At 44.3% G+C, this 20,442-nt stretch overlaps 1 long non-coding RNA gene across 1 annotated transcript; it reads left to right on the top strand.

Moving 5' to 3' along the window:
* Positions 1 to 7,547: 7,547 nt before the first annotated feature.
* Positions 7,548 to 18,647, top strand: LOC112075147 (uncharacterized). The gene is made up of 3 exons (XR_002894931.2): positions 7,548 to 7,586; positions 18,407 to 18,486; positions 18,604 to 18,647. It is a non-coding gene; the product is annotated as an uncharacterized lncRNA (long non-coding RNA).
* The last annotated feature ends 1,795 nt before the right edge of the window (positions 18,648 to 20,442 follow it).

The raw sequence follows: 20,442 nt of genomic DNA, 5'->3' as shown, positions 1-20,442 counted from the left end.
GGTGTGTGTGTAGTGTCTTTTGGTTGGTTTTGCGCTGTTTGTTTTTGGTTTTTGCCTGGCTGCGTGTGTGTCGTGATCTATTGTGTTGCGTGTGTGTTGCTCTTGAATCTTCCTTCCACAATATCACTGAAGCATTTAGTAACAGCGTTGCCTCATCACCCTAAATAACAGGTCAGGTCACACAGAAAGTGACATTATACAACAGTTAGTTTTAACCACAGTCTGTCACGCAACAATGCTATCAACATAATATACACACAGTCGTGCTCTTTACTATCAAACTCACACACAGTCATACTCTTTACTATCAATCTCACAACAGTTTTGATTAGATMTATAATMTATTGCTCTCACATGCTCATTTTTGTCCTTTAAGAACCAATGATGTGCTACCTTTTTGTAACATTTTCTGGCAATGCTCACATCTTTTCTGACGAATCTAGGAGTTATAACACCAGGTCAGTTGCTCGGCAACAACACAGCTGCTTGCACCATGCTGCCAGTCATGAGATGGAACAAACCTAGACTACAGTATTTAGCTAGCTATATGGTGGTGTTCAAGCTGAGGTTAATCAATAAACGCATGCAGATATTTTGATTAGCTAGGTAGCTAACTAGCTAACGTTACCTAGCTAACGTTAGCTTGCTTCTACGAATTGCAGCAGCTAGCCTCCGTAGCTAGCTAACACCAGTCATCAGAAAGCTATGAAGCTAAAGAACAGGCAAATAAAGGTAGCTCGCCAATAAATGTGCTATTTTTTGTTGTTGATTACCTAGATAGCTAGCTACCTGACTACTTAACAAACGTAACTTTATAGCAGTCAGATGAGAGCTAATGTTGAGTAACTATCTAACCAACAAACAGGCTACCTAACTATATTTTGCCAAGTTTTGTTTTTCATAGAAGGTTGAAGTCATCGTGAGTAAACTGCTGATCTAGAGACTTGCGTGTAATCGAGCACAAACATGCACAGATAAGATAGCGAACGTCCTTGGCTGCTATGATATCTAGGTCATTTGTAGCTGAAGTTTTGTATTCGAGAGTTTAGAGCACATATCCAAATTCAGATTGGTAAATATGCCTATCATTTCTTTGAAGAGTTTTGTAATTGTCTCATGACTTTGTATTTTGCAGGTGTTTCTCAGCAGTTTGTCATTTGTTGCAGTGTTTGTATCAGGAGCTATCAAAATGGCTCTTGACGATCCACAGGCTGATGCAGGCTTTCTTGTTCAACCTCAGTGCTACCAGACCTGATTCCACTACTCAGCTGGAGACCGTGAATAGTAGAATCAGGCGTGGCTTGAACAAGAAAGCCTGCATAAACATGTAGCTTGTCAAGAGCCATTGTGGCCAACTCTTAATTGTATTTACATATGTGGAACTCCTTCAAGACTGTTGGAAAAGCATTCCAGGTGAAGCTGGTTGAGAGAATGCCAAGAGTGTGCAAAGCTGTCATCAAGGCAAAAATTATTTTTGATTTGGTTTAACACTTTTATGGTTACTACATTGATTCCATACGTGTTATTTCATAATTTGATGTCTTAACTATTGTTCTACAAAATGTAAGAAAATTAGTAAAAATAAAGAAAAACCCTTGGAATGGGTAAATTATTAATGGGATTCAATTTAGATGGGGCTTGGTTCATAACCATCTGTGCTCCGGCTACAGTTACACTACAGTCCTTGTTCATGACCAAACTGTTGCTCTCAGTACCAGTACACTACAGTCCTTGTCGATGACCCCCCAACTGGTGCTCTCGGGACAGTACACCCCAGTCCTTGGTTCATGACCAACTGTGCTTTCTCAGTACGTAACACTACAGTTCCTTGGTCATGACCAGACTTGCTCTCAGTACATTACCACTTACAGTCCTTGGCTTTCATAACCATCTTGCTCTCAGTACAGTACCACTACGTCTTGGCTTCATGACCAAACTGTGCTTCTCATACAGTACACTACGATTCCTTGTCGATGACCAACTGTGCTCTCAGTACAGTACACACCCCATCCTTGGTTCATACCAACTTCTCTCAGTACAGTACACTACCATCCTTGCTCATGACAACTGGCTCTCCTAAACATACACCACAGTCCTTGTTCATAACCATCTGTGCTTCTCAGTACAGTACCGACTACAGTCCCTGGTTCATGACCAACTGTTCTCTCAGTACATACACTACAGTCCTTGGTTCATGACCAACTGTGCTCTCAGTACAGTTTACACTACAGTCCTGGTCATGACCCAACTGTCTCTCCAGTACAGTACACCACAGTCCTACAGTCCTTGTTCATGACCAACTGTCTGACGTTTCTCAGTACAGTACACTACAGTCCTTGGTTCATGACCAACCTGCTGTCTCAGTACAGTACACCCCAGTCCTTGGTCATGACCAACTGTGCTCTCAGTACAGGACACTACAGTCCTTGTTCATGACCAACTGCTGCTCTCAGTACAGTACACACAATCCCTTGGTTCATTGACCAACTTGCTCTCAGTACAGTACACTACAGCCTTTCATGACCAACTGTTCTCGAGTACAGTACACTACAGTCTGCGTCAGACCAACTGTTCTCTCAGTACAAGTACACACAGTCCTTTGGTTCATGACCAACTGCTGCTCTCAGTACAGTACACTACAGTTCCCTGAGTTCATCAGACACAAAACTGTTCTCTCAGTACAGTACACTTACAGTCCGTGGTTCATGACCAACTTTGCTCTCAGTACAGTACACTTACAGTCCCTTGGTTCATGAAACCAACTGTGCTCTCAGTACCAGTACACACCCGTCCTTGGTGTCTGACCAACTGTGCTCTCAGTACAGTACACTACATCCTTGGTTCATGACCAACTGGCTCTCAGTACAGTACACCCCAGTCCTTGGTTCATGACCAACTGTGCTCTCAGTACAGACACTACAGTCCTGGCTTCATGAGCCAATCTGTCTCTCAGTACCAGTACCTACAGTCCCTTGGTTCATGACCAACTGTTCTTCTCAGTACAGTACACTACAGTCCTTGGTTCATGACATACGGTGCTCTCAGTACAGCTACACTACAGCCCTGGTTCATGACCAACTGTCTCTTCAGTACAGCTTACACTACAGTCCTTGGTTCATGACCAAAACTGTGCTCTCAGTACAGTACACTACAGTCCTTGGTTCATGACCAACCTTGCTCTCAGTACAGTACACCCCAGTCCCTGTTCATGACCAACTGTGCTCTCAGTACAGTACACTACAGTCCTTGGTTCCATGACCAACTGTGCTCTCAGTACATACACCCCAGTCCTTGGTTCATGACCAACTGTTGCTCTCATAACGTACACTACAGTCCTTGGTTCATGCACCATCTGTGCTCTCAGTACAGTACACTACGGTCCTTGGTTCATGACCAACTGTGCTCTCAGTACAGTACACTACAGTCCTGTGGTTCATGACCATCTGTGCTCTCAGTACGAACCACTACAGTCTTGGCTCGTCATGGCCAACTGTGCCTCTGGTACACTACACTGCTTTCAGTACCCTGAATTCTTGCTGATACAGAGCGTTGATAGATTGAACTATTCCATATGAGAAGTCCCTCTTGACTTTTTTACTGAGCTTATAATAACTGCCGCTGTTAAACATACAAGTACCAAACGGCTGTTAGCGCTTCGACCGCCAGTCGAATTTACGGTTGTTCGTGTGTACGGTCGATAAGTTCCTCACTGGCTTCTCTACCTTGCTAATTGGCCTAGGAAGGAGAACATTAAACTAAGTGTGTGTGTGTGTGTGGTGTGTGTGTGTGTTGTGTTGTGTGTGTGTGTGTTGTGGTGTGTGTGTGTGTGGTGTTTGTTGGGTGTGTGTGTGTGTTGGTGTGTGTGTGTGGTTTCCCTCATGCTAATTGGTAGCGAAGGGGCAACAGAATGTGAGGTGAGAGACATTGATCAGTGTACATCTATCCTTCAGCACTGTCTGCGTTAACCTGTTTATTTTCAAATCACCTCTCATTCCTCTCTACTCGATCTCTCCCATCCGCTCCTCCGTCTTCGCTCTTGCTCCCCCGATAGTGGGAGGGTTTATCAGGGGTTGGGCACAGTCAATTGAACAGACAATAGAGCCATAGGTAGCTGTGTGTAATTGAGAGACCGACTAGAGCGACGAGTATGTAATGTTTCTATAAAAGGCACAGAGTGTCATTTGTTATTTAGGGGACGGCTGGGTCCCAGAGAAGACCAGCGTGGATGGTGGGCAGTGGGTCAGGACAAGGCTGGTTTACAGAGAAGACAGGTGGAGGTGGGCAGTGGGGTCAGGACAAGGCTGGTTACAGACAGGACAGGTGGAGGTGGGCAGTGGGTCAGGACAGGCTGGTTTACAGAGCAGACAGGTGGAGTGGGCAGTGGGACAGGACAAGGCTGGTTTACAGAACAGACAGGTGGAGGTGGGCAGGGACAGGACAAGGCTGGTTACACAGACAGACAGAGTGGAGTGGGCAGTGGGACAGGACAAGGCTGGGTTACAGAGCAGACAGGTGGAGGTGGGCAGTGGGACAGGACAAGGCTGGGTTACAGAGCAGACAGGTGGAGTGGGCAGTGGGACAGGACAAGGGCTGGTTACAGAGCGACAGGTGGAGGTGGGCAGTGGGACAGGACAAGGCTGGGTTACAGAACGGACAGGTGTGAGAGTGGGCATGGGACAGGAAAGGCTGGGTTACAGAGCAGGACAGGTGGAGGTGGCAGTGGACAGGACAAGGTGGTTACAGAGCAGACAGGTGGAGGTGGGCCAGGTTGGGACAGGACAAGCTGGGTTACAGAGCAGACAGGTGGAGTGGCAGTGGGACAGGACAAGGCTGGGTTACAAGCAACAGGTGAGGTGGTCAGGACAAGGCTGGTTACAGAGCAGACGGTGGAGGTGGCAGTGGGACAGGACAAGGCTGGTTATACAGAGCAGACAGGTGGAGGTGGGCAGTGGGACAGGACAAGGCTGGGTTACAGAACAGACAGGTGGAGGTGGAGGTGGGACAGGACAAGGCTGGTTTACAGAACAGACAGGTGGAGGTGGGCAGTGGACAGGAACAAGGCTGGGTTACAGAGCAGACCAGTGGAGGTGGGACAGGACAAGGCTGGGTTACAGAACAGACAGGTGGAGGTGGAGGTGGACAGGACAAGGCTGGGTTACAAGAACAGACAGGTGGAGGTGGGACAGGCAGAAAGCTGGGTTACAGAAACAGACAGGTGGAGGTGGGCAGTGGGACAGACAGGCTGGGTTACAGAACAGACGGTGAGGGAGGTGGGGGAGGTGGACAGGACAAGGCTGGGTTTACAGACAGACAGGTGGAGGTGGGCGATGGGACAGGACAAGGCTAGGTTTACAGAGGCAGCAGGTGGAGGTGGGACAGGACCAAGGCTGGGTTACAGAGCAGACAGGTGGAGGTGGGCAGTGGGACAGGACAAGGCTGGTTTACAGAACAGACAGGTGGAGGTGGGACAGTGGGACAGGACAAGGCTGGTTACAGAACAGACAGGTGGGGGGGAGGTGGGACAGGACAAGGCTGGGTTACAGAACAGACAGGTGGAGGTGGCAGGGAACAGGACAAGGCTGGTTTACAGAACGAGACGTGGAGGTGGCAGTGGGACAGGACAAGGCTGGGGTTACAGAACAGACAGGTGGAGGTGGGCTAGTGGAGCAGGACAAGGCTGGTTTACAGAGAACAGGACAGGTGGACGTGGGACAGGACAAGGCTGGGTTAGCAGATTACAGAACAGACAGGTGGAGGTGGGCAGTGGGACAGGACAAGGCTGGGTTACAGAACAGACAGGTGGAGGTGGGCAGTGGGACGGGACAAGGCTGGGTTACAGAACAGACAGGTGGAGGTGGGCAGTGGGACAGGACAAGGCTGGGTGGTGAATGATGCGTGCAGACAGCCTGGAAGACAGCTTACTCATCGCAATCGCCATGGCCCTCGTCTATTCAATTTTACTCTTTTCTTTTTCGATTTTTATTATTTTCTATTTTAATAGAAAGATATGCGAAGATAATTGTGTGAAAGGAAAACAGCATGATCGCATAATTCCTTCTCTCATCTACGCGCTCTKCTCCTCTCACCTTTTCCTTTCTCTTGTGGACTTCAGTGCACAACGAATCAGCTGTCTGTGACCAGGTGAAAAAAACATTCTATCAAAATCTTCATATCATAACAGCTAACCGCTACACACAGCCTACATCGTTGTCACCATATTAGCTAACGTCATAGTCAACATACCTTGCATGCATTACTAAATGCATTACTAAACCCGCTACAATCATGCAGTGCAGTATACAGTCAGCATGCAGTTTAGCAGTTCCACCGGCGGGCCCCGGTGCCAATAAATGAATAAAACCACAAGTTTACCTGGACTTGAATGAGTTCCAGTGTTGGATAGCCATAGCCAGCTAGCTAATATAGCATCCCTCTCGGTTTGAGCCGGGTCTTTAAGTAGGCTAAACTAGAGTTCTGCATTCACTAGCTAAGTGAACGTGAAAGGGAAAAAAATACAATGAAATATAACTTGCTCTCTCTCTTTCTTGCTTCTCCTTCATTTTTAAAGAAATTAATTTGATCAAAACTGTTCAACTATTGTCTTTCTCTCTCTTTGATTCAAATACTGACTACATTTTATTCACTGCATTGCTAGCTAGCTATAGTTTACGCTTTCAGTACTAGATTCATTCTCTGATGCTTTGATTGGGTGGACAACATGTTACTTCACGCTGCAAGAGCTCTAATAGTTTGAAGGACATTCTCCAGAAGTTATCATAATTACTGTGTAAGTCTATGGAAGTAGGTGAAAACCATGAGCCCCCTTGGTTTTGTATTGAAGTCAATGAACCCAGAGGAGGACGGAAGCTAGCTGTCCTCCGGCTGCTACATCATGGTGCTACCCTACAGAGTGCTGTTGAGGCTACTGTGGACATTAATTGCAAAACAGTGTGTTTTAATAATCAATTATTTGGTGACGTGAATATATTGTGTATATCTTTTTTTGAAATGCTAATTTTTTATGTTTCACTATTTAAAAAAAAATGTATTCACTGCAGGGGATGGTCCTCCCCTTTCTCATCTGCTCTGTACACATTCTGTTCTCTGCTTGCATGCTGTTCTCCTGACAGGACAGATTTGCAGGTGCTCATCGGTGTTGTCTCAGGGATTAGGCCTGTAAAAATGACTCCTACCGACATCCCAGTCTCAGCCGTTACACATGTTTAGTAACTGTTAGCACAATGTCTGACATTCTGACAATGGCATATGCAGTGCTTMACCTGGACTGAAATAGYTACCGGTACTCATTTTGGGTGCCGGTACTGTTTATATTTAGGTACAGGAACACCTCAATCTTTTTTGAGCTAATATTCTATAGGAGGTGCCAAACTCAAGCAGAAGAAAATGTGAGGTGCTGGTACTCAGTTTCGGTGAGCTCCTGCCCAAGTGAAGTACTGGGCATATGTATAGTACTGCACATAGAAGCACCAAAGTTTCACAATTATGTGATGCTACAACTTCTAATTGCTATCTCTGTCTCTGTTTCAGGCACATGGGTAACGTTTGGCAGTCAGATTACAGATGAGGTAAGAATATAATTTCCTAATGTTTTTCTACTTGGTTTTATGGAGATAGGAAATGTGTACAGTCTTTGCCTCTGGTATTTACTGCTCTACAACAACTTTACACTTTAGCAGACACAAAGTTAACTATGAATCAGAGTGTACTCTGGGTAAAATCTCTTTGGTTCAGTTAGTGTCAAAACTTTTTTWATTTATTTAACCTTTATTTAAGTAGGCAAGTCAGTTAAGAAAAAATTATTATTTACAATGACGGCCTATCACCAGAATGACCGGAGATATTTTGGACACTCACCTAATCTGACCAAAGAACTCATCATAAACTTTACATAAAAATACTTGTTGTATGGCAAATGAAAGATACACTGGTTCTTAAGTAGGCAAGTCAGTTTAGAACAAATTCTTATTTACAATGACGGCCTACACCGGCCAAACCCGGGCCAATTGTGCCGCCAATCTATGGGACTCCCATTCACGTCCGGTTTTGTGATACAGTACTGCAGTGTAATGTGTGGTAGGTGTATAGAAAAAACCCAGATATAAATACCTTTCAGCAGTTATCATACATGCCAACGATTTATGTGAATGATTCAAATCAAGAGGGTAATGAAGAAGAATTATTGGACAATTGCCTTATCAGAGTAAGACAAACTGAGGACAATGCATTGTTGCAATCACGTCAAAGAATCCCTCTCCTCACCTACAGTCCTATTTCAAGGTCGATCAAAGATGTGGTTAATAGACACCCAAGGTTTTGCTATAAGAGACTTTTACGGGATTGTTTACTCAGGTCAGATGTACCTACGGGAAAAAAACATCACATTTCATGTCTATTATTCCTGATGGTAATATCCCTTGTCACAACTGTGTCCACTGTGATGCCATGATCAGAGGGAACTCTCTTATCAATCCTCATTCCGGTGAGAGGATAAAGGTTTGAGTTAGAAAAACATGTAATACAAAAATCTGTTGTATATCTCCTTAAAACTTCTTATGGCTGAGATCCAGTTAACGGGATCGACTTGACAACAGCCAGTGAAAGTGCAGGGCGCCAAATTCAAAGAACAGAAATCTCATAATTAAAATTACTCAAACATACAAGTATTTTAAACCATTTTAAAGATAAACTTGTTGTTAATCCCACCACAGTGTCCGATTTCAAAAAGGCTTTATGACGAAAGCACACCATCCGATTATGTTAGGTCAGTACCTAGTCACAGAAAAACACAGCCATTTTTCCAGCCAAAGAGAGGAGTCACAAAAAACAGAAATAGAGATAACATTAATCTCTAACCTTTGATGATCTTCATCAGATGACACTCATAGGACTTCATGTTACACAATACATGTATGTTTTGTTCAATAAAGTTCATATTTATATCCAAAAATCTTCATTTACATTGGCGCGTTATGTTCAGTAATGTTTTGCCTCCAAAACATCCGGTGATTTTGCAGAGAGCCACATCAATTTACAGAAATACTCATCATAAATGTTGATGAAAATACAAGTGTTATACATGGAATTTTAGATCCACTTCTCCTTAATGCAACCGCTGTGTCAGATTTCAAAAAAACTTTACGGAAAAAGCACACCATGCAATAATCTGAGTACGGCGCTCAGACAACAGAAAACAAGCCATACAGGTACCGCCATGTTGTGGAGTCAACAGAAGTCAGAAAATAGCATTATAAATATTCACTTACCTTTGATGATCTTCATCAGAATGCACTCCCAGGAATCCCAGTTCCACAATAAATGTTTGTTTTGTTCGATAAAGTCCATAATATATGTCCAACTACCAATTTTTTGTTGGCGTGTTTAGTTCAAAAATCCAAATTTACGATGCGCAGGCACACTTAGTTCAGACGAAAGTCAAGAAATTACATTACAGTTCGTAGAAACATGTCAAACGATGTTAGAACAATCTTTAGGAGTTTTTTAACATAAATTCTTCAATAATGTTTCAACCGGAGAATTCCTTTGTCTTAGAAAGGAGAAGGAACGAACACCCCTCACGGGGTCACGCCTGAGTGAGCTCATGGCACTCTGCCAGACACCTGGTTGAAACAGCTCTCATTCCCTCATCCTTCACAGTAGAAGCCTGAAACAAGGTTCTAAAGACTGTTGACATCTAGTGGAAGCCTTAGGAAGTGCAATAGGCACTGTATATTGGATAGGCAAACCTACAAACCTCAGATTTCCCACTTCCTGGTTGGATTTGTTCTCAGGTTTTTGCCTGCCATATGAGTTCTGTTATACTCACCGACATCATTCAAACAGTTTTAGAAACTTCTGAGTGTTTTCTATCCAAATCTACTAATTATATGCACATTCTACCTTTGGGCCTGAGTAGCAGGCAGTTTACTCTGGGCATCTTATTCATCCAAGCTACTCAATACTGCCCCCCAGTCCCAAAGAAGCTAAGTGTTCCTGTACCATGTATTATTTGGGTAAGACTAAGACTTGAACTTAAGACAATGGTATGTGAGCATGAGAGCTCCATTCACAACCATGATGAAAAATGACCTGTTGCAGGACATTTCAACAGCCATGATCATGAACTGCGAGCCTTACGTTATGTGGGCATTTTATTGGTGTAGGCGCCACATAGGGGAGGAGTTAGGGATAAATTACTTCTCCAGAGAGAGACATAATTGGATAGACCGCTTGGGAATTCCTGCCTCAGCAGGCCTCAATGAGGAATGGTATTTTTCATTTTTTGTTGTTGTTGTAGGTTCTAAATAGGCCATATATTTTGGATGAACACAATGACCTTTTGCATTTCGTTCCAGTCACTGGCAGCAGGGAACTGGAAGGAAAGGTGGCCAAATGAGGTGTTGGCTTTGGGGATGATCAGTGAGATATACCTGCTGGAACGTGTGCTACGGGTGGGTGTTGTTATCGTGACCAGTGAACTGAGATAAGGCGGAGATTTACCTAGCATAGACTTATAGATGACCTGGAGCCAGTGGGTCTGGTGACGAATATGTAGCGAGGGCCAGCCGACTAGAGCATACAGGTCACAGTGGTGGGTTGTATAAGGGGCTTTGGTAACAAAACGGATGGCACTGTGATAGACTGCATCCAGTTTGCTGAGTAGAGTATTGCAAGCTATTTTGTAGATGACATCGCCGAAGTCGAGGATCGGTAGGATAGTCAGTTTTACTASGGTAAGTTTGGCGGCGTGAGTGAAGGAGGCTTTTTTGCGAAATAGAAAGACGATTCTGGATTTGATTTTGGATTGGAGATGTTTYATATGAGTCTGGAAGGAGAGTTGACAGTCTAGCCAGACACCTAGGTATTTATAGTTGTCCACACATTCTAGGTCGGAACCGTCCAGGGTGGTGATGCTAGTCGGGCGGGTGGATGCGGGCAGCGAACGGTTGAAAAGCATGCATTTGGTTTTACTAGCGTTTAAGAGCAGTTGGAGGCCACGGAAGGAGTGTTGTATGGCATTGAAGCTCGTTTGGAGGTTAGTTAGCACAGTGTCCAAGGAAGGGCTGGAAGTATATAGAATGGTGTCGTCTGCGTAGAGGTGGAWCAGGGAATCACCCGGAGCAAGAGCGACATCATTGATATTTACAGAGAAAAGAGTCGGCCCGAGAATTGAACCCTGTYGTACCCCCATAGAGACTGCCAGAGGTCCGGACAACATGCCCTCCGATTTYACACACTGAACTCTGTCTGCGAAGTAGTTGGTTAACCAGGGGAGGCAGTCATTAGAAAAACCAAGGCTATTGAGTCTGCCGATAAGAATACGGTGATTGACAGAGTCGAAAGCCTTGGCCAGGTCAATGAAGACGGCTGCACAGTACTGTCTTTTATCGATGGCGGTTATGATATCGTTTAGTACCTTGAGCGTGGCTGAGGTGCACCCGTGACCGGCTCGGAAGCCGGATTGCACAGCGGAGAAGGTACGGTGGGATTCGAAATGGTCAGTGATCTGTTTATTAACTTGGCTTTCGAAGACTTTAGATAGGCAGGGCAGGATGGATATAGGTCTACAACAGTTTGGGTTTAGGGTGTCACCCCATTTGAAGATGGGGATGTGGAATCATGTAGTAACCAAACAAGTGTTAAACAAATCAAAATATATTTTACATTTGAGGTTCTTCAAATAGTCACCCTTTAACTTGATGACAGCTTTGCACACTCTTGGCATTCTCTCAATCACCTTCACCCTGAATGCTTTTCCAAGTTTTGAAGGAGTTCCCACATATGCTTAGCACTTTTTGGCTGCTTTTCCTTCACTCAGTGGTTCAACTCATCCCAAACCATCGGGGGATTGAGGTCGGGGGATTGTGGAGGACAGGTCATCTGATGCAGCACTCCATGACTCTCCTTCTTGGTCAAATAGCCCTTACACAGCCTGGAGGTATGTTTGGGGTCATTGTCCTGTTGAAAAACAAATGATAGTCCCACTAAGCCCAAACCAGATGGGATGACGTATCGCTGCAGAATGCTGTGGTAGCCATGCTGGTTAAGTGTGCCTTGAATTCTAAATAAATAATTGTTTCATGGCCTAAGCACGTCTCTTTTTCTTATTGATGTCCTTTATTGYTGTCCAGTAATTTGACCATGAAGGCCTGATTCACACAGTCTCCTCTGAACAGTTGACGTTGAGATGTGTCTGTTACTTGAACACTGTGAAGCATTTATTTGGGCTGCAATTTCTGAGGCTGGTAACTCTAATGAACMTATCCTCTGCAGCAGAGGTAACTCTGKGTCTTTCTTTCCMGTGGCYGTCCTCATGAGAGKRAGTTTCATCATAGCGCTTGATGTTTTTTGCGACAACACTTGAAGAAACTTTCTTGAAATGTTCCTTATTGACTGACCTTCATGTCTTAAAGTAATGATGGACTGTCGTTCCTCTTTGCTTTTTTGAGCTGTTCTTGCCATAATATGGACTTGGTCTTTTACCAAATAGGGAGGTATACCCCTCCTAGCTTGTCACAACACAACTGATTGGCTCAAACACTTTAAGAAGGAAAGAAATTCCACAAATTAACTTTTAACAGGGCACACCTGTTAATTGAAATGCATTTCAGGTGACTACCTCGTGAAGCTGGTTGAGAGAATGCCAAGAGTGTGCAAAGCTGTCATCAAGTTATAGGGTGACTATTTGAAGAATCTCAAATATAAAATATATATTTTGATTTGTTTAACACTTTTTTTCATTTCAATCGACTGATTTCCTTATAGCAACTGTTACTCATTAAAATCTTCGAAATTGTTGCATGCTGGGTTTATATTTTTTGTTCAGTATATTTTTCAGCTGTTCATATGAATTCAGCACATGCTCCTCTGTAAAACCGAAGCAGCCTACAAAATGGACCGGTGGGAAAGCGTGCAGCCCCAATTCGCTATTCGTGTATGCAGATGACATGTCTTTTTTCCCCCACCCCTGTTCCTGTTCCTGTTCCTGTTCCTGTTCCTGTTCCTGTTCCTGTTCCTGTTCCTGTTCCTGTTCCTGCCCATTTGATAATGGGCCATTCTAAATCAAAACTAATTTAACATATTAGTGAAGAGATTAGATTGAGAGTAGTCTGATGGGTGAAACTATGATCACTTGATGAGAGAACAGCTTGTGCAGCCTGAGGCAAGGAACAGAAAGCAYCCTTTTTTRCCCACACCGTGCATCCCATATTCAGTATGTTTTTATTTCTAACACATTCCAAGGTTTGTATCAATCACGACTAAAGTTGCCAAATTAATCTAAATCTAGCATACAGTATATAGGACCTGTTTCAAATGATCACTTTTACGCTCGACAAAGCCTCTTCATAGACGCAGTCACTCCATAATGGAARWTTTTTTTRCTTTCTATTTTACTCAGCTAAGTTCAATTATATTATTCTTACTATAAAATCATATAATATAAAATAATGGRACAGGACTTATAAACGTATCTTGTAAGCTAAATGAACAAGCCGACAGACTATGGCGTGGAGCATWGCCAGATAAGATAGGCTTACAGTGGATGTTCTTACATGTTCTGTTCTTCTGAAATACATCTTCTTCATATGATACTGTTTCTTGGGACCTGACTAAAATCAATKATGMATTTATTGTGATGGTGCATATTAAATTGATTTATTATACTTTTTTAAATGTAGATGTTCCAAGGGTGCACATCAGCAGCTTGTATTTGTGGAGGCTGCGAGATGTTAAACATGTTTATGTTAATTAATGGTCAATTACCGTGAGACAAGCAGTCTTTTGCATGACAAAAACCAGCTGACAAAATGTCATGACTGCCACAGCCCTTATCCCTGTTCCCATATTCTCCCACATCACCTATCCACTGCATGTCTCCCACCCTACACTGTCCCCTATGGTTGGGGCTACAGGGTCCCTGTCTGTCTGACATCCCACCCACAACACACACAGCTGGCCCTGCTTACAGTACAGTCCCTGCTCTGTAGTCCAGTCCCTCTGCTCTCTGGTCCAGTCTCTCTGCTCTCTGGTCCAGTCTCTCTGCTCTCTGGTCCAGTCCCTCTGCTCTCTGGTCTGGTCCCTCTGCTCTCTGGTCCCTCTGCTCTCTGGTCCAGTCCCTCTGCTCTCTGGTCCCTCTGCTCTCTGGTCCAGTCCCTCTGCTCTCTGGTCCCTCTGTTCTCTGGTCGCAGTCCTCTGCCCTCTGGTGCCCAGTCCTCTGGTCCAGTCCCTCTGGTCAGTCCTCTCGCTCCTCTGGTCCAGTCCCTGCCCTCTCTGGTCAGTCCCTCTGGTCCAGTCCCTCTGGTCCAGTCCCTCCTCTGGTACGTCCCTCTGCTCTCTGGTCCAGTCCCTCTGCTCTCTGGTCCAGTCCCCTCTCTGCTCTCCTAGTCCAGTGAAGTGGTGAAGTGAAATGAAAAAAATTACTTGTTTAAAAAAAAATTACAAAAAAAAAAACGGAAAAGTGATGCGTGCATATGTATTCACCACCTTTGTTATGAAGCCCCTAAATAAGATCTGGTGCTACAAATTACTTTCAGAAGTCACATAATTAGTTAAATATAGTCCACCTGTGTGCAATCTAAGTGTCACATGATCTGTCCCACTATATATACACACCTGTTCTGAAAGGGCCCAGAGTCTGCAACACCACTAAGCAAGGGGCACCACCAAGCAAGCGACACCATGAAGAACAAGGAGCTCTCCAAACAGGTCAGGTACATAGTTGTGGAGAAGTACAGATCAGGGTTGGGTTCTAAAAAAATATCCAAAACTTTGAACATCCCACGGAGCACCATTAAATCCATTATTAAAAAATGGAAAGAATATGGCACCACAGCAAACCTGCCGAGGGCCGCCCACCAAAACTCACAGACCAGGCAAGGAGGGCATTAATCAGAGAGGCAACAAAGAGACCAAAGATAACCCTGAAGGTGCTGCAAAGCTCCACAGCAGATATTGGAATATCTGTCCATAGGACCACTTTAAGCCGTACACTCCACAGAGCTGGGCTTTATGGAAGAGTGGCCAGAAAAAAATAAGCAAACATGTTTGCTGTTCGCCAAAAGGCATGTGGGAGACTCCCCAAACATATGGAAGAAGGTACTCTGGTCAGATGAGACTAAAATGTAGCTTTTTTTGGCCATCAAGGAAAATGCTATGTCTGGAGCAAACCCAACACCTCTCATCACCCCGAGAACATCATCATGTTTTTCATTGGCAGGGACTGGGAAACTGGTCAGAATTGAAGGAATGATGGATGGTGATAAATACAGGAAAATCCTTGTGGGAAACCTGTTTCAGTCGTCCAGAGATTTGAGACTGGGACGGAGGTTCACCTTCCAGCAGGACAATGACCCCAAGCATACTGCTAAAGCAACACTRGAGTGGTTTAAGGGGAAACATTTAAATGTCTTAGAATGGCACAGACCTCAATCCAATTTGAGAATCTGTGGTATGACTTAAAGATTGCTGTACACCAGCGGAACCCGGCCAACTTGAAGGAGCTGGAGCAGTATTGTGTTGAAGTATGGACAAAAATCCCAGGAGCTAGATGTGCCAAGCTTATAGAGACATACCCCAAGAGACTTGCAGCTGTAATTGCTGCAAAGGGTGGCTCTACAAAGTATTGACTTTGGGGGGGTGAAGTTTTCTGTTTTTTGTCTTATTTCTTGTTTGTTTCACAATAAAAAATATTTTGCATCTTCAAAGTGGTAGGCATGTTGTGTAAATCAAGTGATACAAACCCCCCCCCCCAAAATCCATTTTAATTCTAGGTTGTAAGGCAACAAAATAGGAAAAATGTCAAGGGGGGTGAATACTTTTGCAAGCCACTGTACCTCCTTACTTTATTTACAGGTTATGGAAAATGTGCTATTTTAGTATTTCTCCAGTAGGTTTCCTCAAGGAGAAAGCCTCCATTTATATGCCAAAGATAATAACACAAAAACACTACAGTGAATACTATACTATTTACACCATAGTATAGTATTTCTTCATGTGGGTTGTAACAGGGGGACAATATGAAAAAACACAACACCTATTGTGTAACAAGGGGACAATTTGGGGTGGTGGTTTGAAGGTGACTTGTACATTTGGGCTGGTGTTTGGCTCTGGGAGTTGCAGTAAGTAGACAGTAGGGAGGTTCATGTGGTAACAGTGCAGAGATTAGCAGTAATTGGATTTTTAAATTGCAGTGAGTGAATGTGATTATAAAGTCGTGTCAGACTAACCATGACCTCGTCTTTCAGACTTTCTCTCTCTCCTTTTCTCCTTACGTCTCCTTGTTTCTGTACTGCTCTCGTCTCCCTTTCCCTCTCATTCAATTAGCCTCTTCTTCTCTCTGAAACTCCTCCTTCCACCACACTCTTCCTCTCCTCCTTTCTATCAATACCATTCAATTCAATTTAAGGGCTTTACTGGCATGGGAAACATATGTTAACATTGCCAAAGCAAGTGAAGTAGATAATAAACAAAAGTGAAACCCTCTCTCTCTCTCTCTCTGCTGTGATATACCAGAGAAGGTCATATTTCAGTTTATAGATAAGCCCATTGACCTAATGCTGAAGACTACAGTTTTCACCTTGTGAAAAAAAAACAGCCAGCAGCCAGTGTTCCAGTTCCATTCTGAGCAGCCAGTGTTCCAGTTCCATTCTGAGCAGCCAGTGTTCCAGCTCCATTCTGAGCAGCCAGTGTTCCATCTCCATTCTGAGCAGCCAGTGTTCCATCTCCATTCTGAGCAGNTTCCATCTCCATTCTGAGCAGCCAGTGTTCCATCTCCATTCTGAGCAGCCAGTGTTCCATCTCCATTCTGAGCAGCCAGTGTTCCAGCTCCATTCCTCTGTTTTATTTATTTTTAATCCCTCTCTCCTCTTTCATCCGACGGGTTGGATTGTCCGCTCTCACGCACGCACACACACTCACACACACACACTCACACACACACCAGGGTTTGGATCCTTGCCTAACTTCTAGCCGCAGAGATAATGTTAAGAGAGTTGACGGACAGATCCTCAGCGGGGTAGAGGAGATTGGATTAGCGAACTCTGTTAGTGGCAACGCTTCCAAAGTCCTATACAACTCAAATAGGGAGAGGGTTACTCACACACAGACACACACACTCCCAGTCTCACACACAGACACACACACTCTGTCTCACACACATACACACACACTCCCAGTCTCACACACAGACACACACACTCTGTCTCACACACATCACACACACTCCCCAGTCTCACCACACAGACACACACACACTCGTCTACAACAGACACCCAACCTCTGTCTCACACACGAACAACACACACTCTGTCTCACATACACAGACATACACACAGACACAGTCTCAACACGACACACTCACTCTGCTTCACAACACAGACACACACCCAGTCTACACACAGACACACACACTCTGTCTGCACACACACAACTCGTCTCACACACAGACACACATTCTGTCTCCAACACCACACACTCCAGTCTCACACACAGACACACACACTCTTCTCACACACACACACCACTCAGGTCTCACACAAGACACACACACATTGTCTACACACACAGAACCACCCTCTGTCTCACACACAGACACACCACACTCTGTCTCACACACAGACACACACACTCTGTCTCACCACAGAACACACACACCTTTTCTCACAACACAGACACACACACAACTCAGTCTCACACACAGACCACACACTCAGTCCACTCACAGCACAGACACAACAACACTACCCAGTCTCACAAGAGACACACACACATTTGCTCTCACACCGCTGCAGTGAGAAATTATAGCAAATTCACTTACAGCCTCATTGCAATAAGCGCACTATAAAAGAGAATTTAATCTGGGAACAATTCAGCCTTATGATGTGTGATCTGCAGTCTGGGTGAATCAGTGTAAAGTCTGCTGCCTCATCCTGCTACGCTGACACACAGACACACTGGAGAGAGGAACAGCTCAGCTCTCTAGAGAGGGACAACTATAGAAGCAGACTAGAAACACTGTCTGTCTACAGTATCCTGGAAGAGAGAAGGAAGACAGTGGAACTGAGAGGAGGAGCAGAGCCAGACATAAATAGTGTTTCTACCAACCAAACAGCATTATGATGTTAGATGGATTAAATCCTGGCTGTTAACCAGGGGTTCCTACATCTGATGATGATAACGACGATGACGATGAGAATGTGTGTATGTTTAAGTTTCAATTTTCAATTTTCAATTTTTCAATTTCAATTTCAATGTTTCAATTTGTAAGTCGCTCTGGATAAGAGCGTCTGCTAAATGACTTAAATGTAAATGTAAATGTAAGTGTTGAGTGTGATGTGATGTGTGTGTGTGTGTGACATCTTTGACCTCTGACCTCTGTGTGTTTTCCCAGGTGGCCGAGCAGCTGATGACCATAGCGTATGAGAGTGGGGTCAATCTGTTTGACACAGCGGAGGTGTACGCTGCTGGAAAGTGAGTCAGGATGTAGTAAAACTCTTTTTATCACTTCACTGTAATAGCAAGTGATGGTCGGCTATGTGATACTGAGCACTGAGAGGAGTTGTGACACTTTCTTGCATTGCTTTTCAGAGCTGAAGCCATATTGGGTAATATCATCAAAAGAAGTCCTGGAGGTAGGCCATGTGTGTGTGTGTTGTGTTGTGTGTGTCTGTGTCTGTGTGTGTTGTGTGTGTGTTGTGGTGGTGTGTGTGGTGTGTGTGTGTGTGTGTGTGTGTGTGGTGGTGGTGTGTGTGTGTGGTGTGTGGTGGTGTGTGTGTGTGTGTGTGTGTGTTGGTGTGTGTTGCGTGGTTGTGTCTTTGTCTAGAATTTTTGTTTTCCAACTCCCCTCATCTAACAAGATTCGCTTAAGCCACTTCTGTCCTCTGTAATCATGTTTGACTGCAAGATGCTTCGAGAAGGCTGGGAAGCCGGCTGCGAGTTCCATGGTAAGGGCCAGAAAGGGATAGGAAGTTTTTCCTTTTGAAAGCTTTGGTTTTCCTTCAAAACTTTCCATTATTGATTGCCATGCTCTTTTCTGTGAAGGAAGTTGACAGTTTGCTTACAGGAAGAACTGAGTTTAGAGAGAAGCAGGAGGGCAAGAGAGAAAGTGGGGGAGAAGATGAGAAGCTCCAAGGAGAGATTCCGAACACACTTCCTCCTTCACACACTTCCTCCCTTCACAACATTCTCCCTTCACACACTTTCCTCCCTTGCACACACTTCACCTCCTTCCCTGCAGTTCCTCTCAGTAAATCTGTTGACACTAAGCAGTCTGTTTCCCAATGGGGTAAGACTTTGAATTTTATCACCACTATAAAGCGTCCCATATAAACATTCCCCACATTAGACCCCAGGAACATCCAAAGGGATCCTCACACACAACGGACGGCACTACTCTTAGACATCTAGACCACTTCTCTAACGTATCACTGATACTTTTAACAATTAGAGCCAACTGACCAAGCTACTTAACATTAGACCACTGACCCCGTACTTAAGACGCATCACTAACCAATACATGACCACTTACTGTAACATTAGAGCACCCTGACCCACTCAGCTACTTTAACATTAGACCATCTGAACCCAGTTAACCACTATTAACATTAGACCACTGACCCACCTACTTAACATTAGATCCACTGACCACTACTTAACATTCAAGACCATGACCCATTACCTTAATTAGACCACGCACTATAACCACACCATTCCCTCTTTAACATTGCAGACCACTGACCCACTATCATTAGACACTTGACACACTAACGACCACATGACCACTACTTTAAGCATTAGACCACTGCCACCACTACTTACTAACCAAGACCACTTTATAGACCACTGACGCTATTAATCTCAGACCACTGACCACCCTAATATTAACATTAACGACTATACACAGACACTGACCCTCATATTACATCATGACACACTTACCATCCGACCCTGCACCCTGACTAACATAGCCACTGACCCTACTTAACATCAAGAACCATGCACCCTACTTAACTTAGACATTAACCACTACTTAACATTCAGACCACTGACCGCTTACTTCACATCAGACCAACTGACCACTAACTTACATTAGACCACTGAACACTTAACATTAGACCATGACCCCTAAACCAGACCACTACACACTACTTAACATTAGAAACCCACTGAACACTACTTAACATTCAGACCGATGACCCCTAACTTAACATCATAGACCACTGACCACTTAACTTAACATCAGACCTGACCCTACTTAACATTAACATAACCACTACTTAACATCAGAACGCAATTACAGCCTACTTAACATTAGCCACTGACCCACTTAACATCAGACCATGACCACTACCTTAACATAGACCACTGCCACTACTTAACATTAGACCTCAACACCCTACTTTAACATCAGACAGACTGACCACTACA

This window comes from Salvelinus sp. IW2-2015, unplaced genomic scaffold (assembly GCF_002910315.2).
Source record: "Salvelinus sp. IW2-2015 unplaced genomic scaffold, ASM291031v2 Un_scaffold3004, whole genome shotgun sequence".
Lineage (NCBI taxonomy): Eukaryota > Metazoa > Chordata > Actinopteri > Salmoniformes > Salmonidae > Salvelinus > Salvelinus sp. IW2-2015.
The sequence above is the reverse complement of the archived record's forward strand: the minus strand, read 5'-3'. Positions and strand labels throughout refer to the sequence as shown.